Source organism: Myotis yumanensis, unplaced genomic scaffold (genome assembly GCF_028538775.1).
Source record: "Myotis yumanensis isolate MYYU_CA2020_CCGP unplaced genomic scaffold, mMyoYum1.0.hap1 SCAF_10, whole genome shotgun sequence".
Taxonomy (NCBI): domain Eukaryota; kingdom Metazoa; phylum Chordata; class Mammalia; order Chiroptera; family Vespertilionidae; genus Myotis; species Myotis yumanensis.
In genome coordinates, this window is record NW_027223761.1 from 8966423 (window position 1) to 8974142 (window position 7720).

The 7720-nt window shown below is 45.3% G+C and overlaps 1 long non-coding RNA gene across 1 annotated transcript; it reads left to right on the forward strand.

The window, feature by feature from the left end:
• Positions 1-228: 228 nt before the first annotated feature.
• On the forward strand, positions 229-5981 carry LOC139017861 (uncharacterized). The gene is made up of 3 exons (XR_011472883.1): positions 229-443; positions 5331-5450; positions 5855-5981. It is a non-coding gene; the product is annotated as an uncharacterized lncRNA (long non-coding RNA).
• Positions 5982-7720: the final 1739 nt, after the last annotated feature.

Below are 7720 nucleotides of genomic sequence, written 5' to 3' on the forward strand. Positions count from 1 at the left end.
TGTCTCCCAGTTCTGTCTGCCGCAGTGTGTAGCCTGGGCACGAGATGCCCCAGGCCGCAGGCTGGCAGGGGGCAGGGGGATTTGGGACCAAGTTTCCATTAGTAGTCACCGTCCATTTGGACGTCAGCGCATTCTTGTCTGGGAAGTCCCGATGCAGAAAAAGCAAGGCCGTCCTCCCTGCCTGGCGCAGACAGTAATTAATGGACCTTCCTTCCCCAGACAGGAAAACTGGAGCAGAGAGGATCAAGGCAGCCTGAGCCAGAGGCGCCTCTCCATCACTGGTCAGGAGGGAGCAACTGCTCCATTTCTTTGGCCCTCAGACCGCGGAGGCCCCGGGTCAGCAGCCTAAACCGCTTAATGCGCATCACGCCTGGCTCTCCTTGGAAATGGCTGAAGCACTTGAATGGAACGCCCAACCTTTGTCCTCCGCTCCAAAACCACAGGTAAGTTTTTAGGTCTGTGTTGTATCGATCGCGCCTCCCACCAGCAGCAGGAAACCCGCGGTGAAGCAAGCCCACTTTGCAGTGACAGGGAAGTCATTCCCCTAATCCGCTCTCACCGGACAATCGGGTTGACAAAAACCATTAAGTTTTCTGAGATTAGAAATTCACTGTCAGAGGGAGCCATGTCTGGAGTTTTCCACTCCATTACACCCAGGACAATAACCAGAGGCCAAGTGACAGGAAAAGGCTGGGGCTTTTTAAAAGTTTCCTGTGTCCTTGGGTGGAGGGAATGAAATTAACAAGCGCCTCCCTTTTGTAGGACGTGGGATACATATTATCTCATTAATCAATGCAACAACCTATGAGGAGGGCTCCGTTTATTGTGTTTGATGGGAGAATACGCTGGGGCTCAGCAGGATTCGGTCACTGTCTGAGGTCACCTAGCTAGTTAGTGTGACATGGAGGTAAGAATCAGAATCACCGGGCCAGAGGGGTCTAGAGGCTAATGACCTATTGTAGGCAGAACTGCACTTGAACCATCCTTGAACCCATTTCGCTCTGAAAGATGCCACCATTCTGTAGCAAGTGGAGGCGGGCTGGTACAGTGATTAAGACCACAGACCGGCAGCTACGTGTCCGTGCGTCAGCCCCTCCTGTCTGTGTGACTTGGGGCAAGTTCCTTCACTTGTCACAGTCTCCTTCTCCTCCCCTGATTCACGAGGAGGTAATAACCTAAACCATCCATCCTGTAAGGGCTCTGAGGCTTACATGAGATCACGTGTATAAAGCATTCAGCATACTGCCTGACACGGGCCAAGTATTGAAAATAAAAAGTCAGTTGGTAATAGGAAGTAACTTTTTTTACTTATATTTTTATTTTTTATTTTTATTTTTTTAAAAATATATTTTATTGATTTTTTACAGAGAGGAAGGGAGAGAGATAGAGAGTCAGAAACATCGACGAGAGAAAAACATCGATCAGCTGCCTCCTGCACATCTCCCACTGGGGATGTGCCCACAACCCAGGTACATGCCCTTGACCGGAATCGAACCTGGGACCCTTCAGTCCGCAGGCCGATGCTCTATCCACTGAGCCAAACCGGTTTCGGCACTTATATTTTTATTATAAGTTTATACAACCACATTGTCAAAGATTTGGAAAATAGAAAAAAAAGGGGGGGGAGATCACATCTATTAGTAACTACTATCTATATATATTTAAAAGCCTGAGCGACTGAACGACCGAATGACCGAACGACCAGTCTACCGGTCACTATGATGTGCACTGACCACCAGGGGGCAGGCACTCAATGCAGGAGCTGCCCCCTGGTTGTCAGTGTGCTCCCACAGCCAACCTCCCGTGGCTGGCCAACCTCCTGTGGTCCCTCCCCCTGGCCGGCCGGCCAGCCCCGATCAGGACTGGGCAAGACGGCCCCGATGGCCTCAACCACCGGCCAGGCCGAGGGACCTGCACGAATTGGTGCACCAGGCCTGTAGTTATCCTTATAACATATTCCTTTCATTATTTCTCCAATGCATTTATTTCTCCCTCAGATATGATTATATTTTCTTTGCAACATTGTGTGATTTTTTTCCCCCACTTAGCATTGTATTAAAATCATTTATCCATCTTGCTACAATCTTTATTTTTTTTATTTATTTATTTTTAAATCCTCACCCGAGGATGTGTGTGTTTTTTATTGATTTTAGAGAGAGGAGAAAAAAGAGAGAAACATCTATGTGAGAGAGACATATCCATCAGTTGCCTCTTGTATGCACCCTGACCAGGGATCAAACCTGCAATTAGGTATGTGCCCTGACTAGGAATCTAACCCATAACCTTTTGGTGTACAGGACTACGCTCCTACCAACTGGGCCACCTGGCCCTGGCTATAGTCTTCATTTTAATAACTATGATATTCCATCAGGTGGATGTGCCATAATTTGCTTATCTGTTCCTCTGCTGCCTGACCTTTGTTGTCAGTAATGCTGAGGCAAACATTTTGGTGGACACAATGTTTGTACAGACTGTACCTCTACCTGAACATTTGCCACACTGGATGGCAGAGATCCGTTTACACGGCTGTCTCCCTTAAGAAGACTTGAAGGTTCTGGAAGGCAGGAGTTTCCGCATTATTGTACCTTCAGCTTGTAGATCTGACACTGAGTCTGAAGTTTTGGGTCAAAAACTTTCCCCATTTTGAATTTTTATTTCTTTAGGATATATTTCTGGGAATGAAATTAGTGAGTCATATGTCCTTTTTTTTTTTTTTTTTTTTTTTTTTTTTTTTTTTTTTGCAGGGAGGAGGGGAGAGAAGGGTTCAATAATCAGAGTTTTACCAAATTGTTTTTTCAAAGAGGTTGTCCTAATAGGCCCTGCTACCAGTCAGTAGTGAATTTTTACTGTCCATCAACTTCATGTTTTTTCATGAACAAATTAAAGGGAGAAAAACATCCAGAGCCAAAAACAACTGAAATGCTATCGAAGAGAAGAACACGGTAGAAAGACCCCCTTTACCAGATATACTGTAAAGCTGTAGTAATGAAGCGTACGTGGCATTTGCACACGGATAGACAAATAGGCCAGTAAAAGAGAACAGAAACAGACATGTTATGTGGATATTTGCTGGATGACAAAAGTAGTCCCAAAGAACAGTGGGGAAATGGTGGTGTTCCCATAAGTGGTATTAGAAAAATTAAGCATCCGTTAAATGGATTGGACTCCTGCTTCGGACCAGGCACAAGAAGTCAATTCCAGATAAACTAAGACACAAGTGTGAAAAGTAAAATCATAAAGCTTTTAAAAGATAACACAAGACAATATCTTCATAATCCCAAGGTAAGGGAAGGTTTCCTAACATATAAAAAAAAGTTTGATGAGTTTGACTATGTTAAAATTAAAAACTTCTGCTCATTTAATAACACCATCCTACGGTGAGAAGGCAAGCCCCAGAGTAGGGGGAGATACTTACAACACACATCAGTGGCAAAGGAATTGTGTCCAGAATGTGTAGAGAAAGGGACAGACAACCCCACCAGGGCAAAACATTTGCACAGGCATTTCCTAAAATGGAAATCCAAACAGCCAATAAACACTTGGAAATGTCCTTATTGTCTATTAATAATCGGGAAATTCAGACGGGAACTGCAATGTGCTACCACTGCGCAACCAATAGATTGGTTAAAATTTTAAATCTGACAAAATGAAGCGTTGGTAAGGAAGTGGAGCAACAGGAACTTCCATCCACTGCCGACAGTAACATACAGGGGTGCAGCCACCGTAGACACTGGCATTTTCTGGGAAAGGTGTTACAGTGCGTACTCTTCAGCACAGTCATTCCACCCAGAAGCATGTATTCTAGATCAGGTCTGAACAATCTTATTCTGTGACCAAAAAGTGAAATGGTCTCTGTCACAGCTGTTCAGCTCTCCTGAGCGTCACATAAAGCATTGCCAGGGGCACTTAAGGAAATTGACATGGCTGTGTGCCGATAAAACTTTATTCCTGGACACTGACATTTGAATTTCATATACTTTCTATGTAGCATGAAATATTCTCTCTCTCTCTCTCTCTCTTTTAAATTTTTTTATTTTATTTTTTCAGCCATTTAAAAATGGCTCATGGGCCATGGGATAGCAGATGGTAAGGCCAGGTTTGGCCTGTGGGCCACAGTGTGCCAACGGCTGCTCTCCAGTGCTACAAAAAGGGTGTTGCAGGGGTGTTCCCGCCTCATTATCACCTAATAATTTGTTGCAAATGAAAAATATATGGGCACCGCCCTAGACTTACTGAATCAGAATCTTGAAGGAGAAGGGCCAGGAAGCTGCACTTTAACAAGCTCCCGACTATTTCCACATACGCTGAAGTTTGAGAATCAGAGCTGCGGAGAAACTCGTATATATGCGCACAGGGATCTGTGTGTGAGAATGTTCATAACAGCATTATCTATAATAACCTCACCCTGAAAACAATCCAAATGCCTAGGACCCAGAAAATGTCCAACAGCAGTAAAGTAGATAAGTGGGATCATATTCAGGAACAGAAATACAGATTAGAATCTTACTCAATAAGGATAAATGTTAAAAAGGTAACACTGAGCACAACAGAACAAATCCAGACACGAAAGACTATAGACTCTCTGATTCTGTACAACAAGATAAAGTTCAAAAATTGACAGTAGATTATACCACTTTGGGGTGAATGCTTAAGGTGACAAACGGTAAAGTGAGACAAAGAAACTGCTCTCACCAGAGTCAGGATCATGATCTTTGGGGGCAAAGAGGCCCTGGTGTTTAGAAGGGGGGTACCTGGGAGGCTTCTGAGGGCTGGCGATGTCCTATTTCTTGACTTGGGTATAGGTTACATACGTATTCACTGCATAGCAATTTGTTAAAGTGCACATTTATGTTTTGTGCACTTTCCTTGTGTGATATATTTCACAATAAAAACTTACAAAGAAAAGCAACTGCCAGGAATGGCGCCTTTCTGAGCCAGCCCCGTGTGCGGAACCTGCCAGATCCACTTCACACCTTGACTTCCCGCCTGGTCCATTCCCTGTAGCCCACCCAACTGCAAGTTGCAAATTTATAGGCCATCTGAGCCCAGATGGTTTCCTGTGATAGCTGCTAGGGGCATAATAATGAGTACACGTCTCCCCACACGGTCCTGAATACGTTTTGGCAGGATTTTTACTGCGGGCAGTAAAACCTTCTTACAAAGTCCCCCCACTGTCTGAGGGGCTTGGCCGCATCGCGGTTGAGCCCACTGCCTCCTGTTACCGGCAGCTCATCATCCTCATCCCATACAGCATCCTTGAGAGCTGGCTTTCTCTCCCTTCTCCTACAAGGCCGTTTGATGGATTATTACTAATAATCATTGCCTTTCAGAAACCCCCCCAGTTCCTGTCCTCACAGCTGGAACTTCCTCTTCGCATTAATTGGAAAAACATCCTCTGGGGAAGGGGGCATCTTCATTGAGTGAATCTTTGGTGATGGCTATATCAACTGGTAAGATGAAGTTGACAGCAAGGAGGTAAAGGCTCAGAACCCCAACCCCTCCCCACTAGTGCACTGGTCCCAGGCCTGAGTCCAAGAAACCAGACTGGCCTGACAGATAACCGGATCCCCATTTGGAAAAACTAAGGGTCCCACTAGGAAAGAGCTAGCTCGAGAGGCTGGGGTCAATCCAGAGCCTAAGCACCATGCCCACTAATGGCCCCCCCCCCCCGCCCGTTTTCTTCCCGTTCTTCCTCATTAACAGTACCCCTGAGTATGAGCTGCATAATGAAGATCACCTTTATGATCGTGTGACCAAAATCTGAATAATGAGAACCAAACAGAAGTGATATAAGGAACTTCCCAGAAGGATGCTTACAGAGTGAGTGCAAGTCCTCTTTCCTTCCTTTTGGCAGGAACCTGGCTGGAGCGTAGCAGCCCTTTTGCACAATGAGGTGACTTTGGAAATGAAGTCCATGTTGCTGGAGAGCGAAATGCCATACCAGCCCTGGAGTAACGTCAAAAGAGACATAAGCCCTGACCGGTTTGGCCAGTGAGTCGGCCTGCGGACTGAAGGGTCCCAGGTTCAATTCCGGTCAAAGGCATGTACCTTGGTTGCGGGCACATCCCCAGTGGGGAGTGTGCAGGAGGCAGCTGATCGATGTTTCTCTCTCATCAATGTTTCTAACTCTCTATTCCTCTCTGTAAAAAAAAAAAAAAAAAAAAAAAAAAAAAAAAAAAAATTTAATAAAATATATTTAAAATAAAAAGAGAGAGACATAAACCTCTATCTTATTTAAGCCACCGCTTTTGGGGCATTTTCTGTCACTTGTAGTTGAACCCAGATCGTAAGTGATAGCCTTTTTCATAAAGCTAACGAGTGGGAGCAACCTCAGTGGCCCATAGAAGGGACGGTTCCCTCTTGTGCTTACTCATTCATCACGTTTTTAATGAGTGCCTCCCATATGCCTGCCTCTGATCTAGGCATGGGGGATCTAGTGGTTAAAAAAAAAAAGTCTCTGCTTTAAGAACTTTGTTAGAAGAGGAGGCAGGAGGCATACATAAATGGACAACTAAAATATGGCTTAATTAGTGGGACCATAGAGGCTGAGTGGTTTAAAAATATATTTAATGAGATGGGGAAAATGCTCATGACATGTTGTTAAAAACAGTAGGTTATTAAAGACCATGCAGAGCACGTCCAATTTATCAAACAGCACATGTGATTGCACGGAGAAAAGACAAAACCGACGTATGCTGTGAACACCCTGAACAGCACTGGCATCTCAGAGGCGAACGATAAATGGTTAATGAATGAAAGAATCTATTTCGGGGCGAAGAGGCTATTTTCTCCTCTGTATGTTTTTACACTTTGCCAATGTGGCCCAATAAATATGTATTACTTTTGTAATAAGGAAAAAAATAGCACCATTAGGAAACAAGGTGGATTATGAAGTCGAGGACCAAGCTGACGTGGGCAGAGTAGTGATTTTTGTTAGGATGCAAACTAAGTTGTGCTAAACAGTCTCAAAAAAAACCCCAAAACACTCCAGCTTGGGGTCTGAGTTTGGCCTCTCCCTCAGGGGAGGACACTGGGAGGGTCTTTGCTTTGCCCTTGCGCTGTCTGGAAGCGCGGGGACGTCTGCCCAGGGCTTTGTGCTACATTTTTAGTGGGGCAGGGCCCACTGCAGCCAAGTTATTAAGCACCAGCCCTATCACTTCTCTTCCCATGGCTCCTCTCGGCTGGGCCTCCTGCTCCTCCACGAAAGCAGCTGTTGTTGTTTTGTGGAGGCTAATTAACTCCACACTGCATGAAGCCAGACGCTAATTGGCCCACTCACTTAATCAACTTTAATGTCTCTCTTCTGATGGACCCGCTGCTGCTTTTTGTTCCCTTGATCACCAACAAATGCAGATCCAGGGGAGTGGCCCTAACAGCCTCTGGTGGGCACAAGCAGTCCTAACCCCGTCACCTACCCAGGGGGCTGTGGAGGCTCCTTTGACCCTCCGTTGGCTCAGGGACAGACTCTGAAGTTCACGATCACCAGAGCATCTTGGGAGCTGAGCTTATTGCTTCTCGTCTAAACATTGCATGATGATCTGAGTCATCAAATGGTTGGCTCCTCAAGAGAGTTGGCCTCATCTCTGTCTGTTGCTGACACGGATTTAAGGCTCTAAAACTGAACTGACTTACACAACAACTGCAGCTACCTTTTCCTGTGCGTGGTTGTTTTCAGGGCAGACACTATGCCAACCTCTTTCCAAGGCAACATGAACACAAC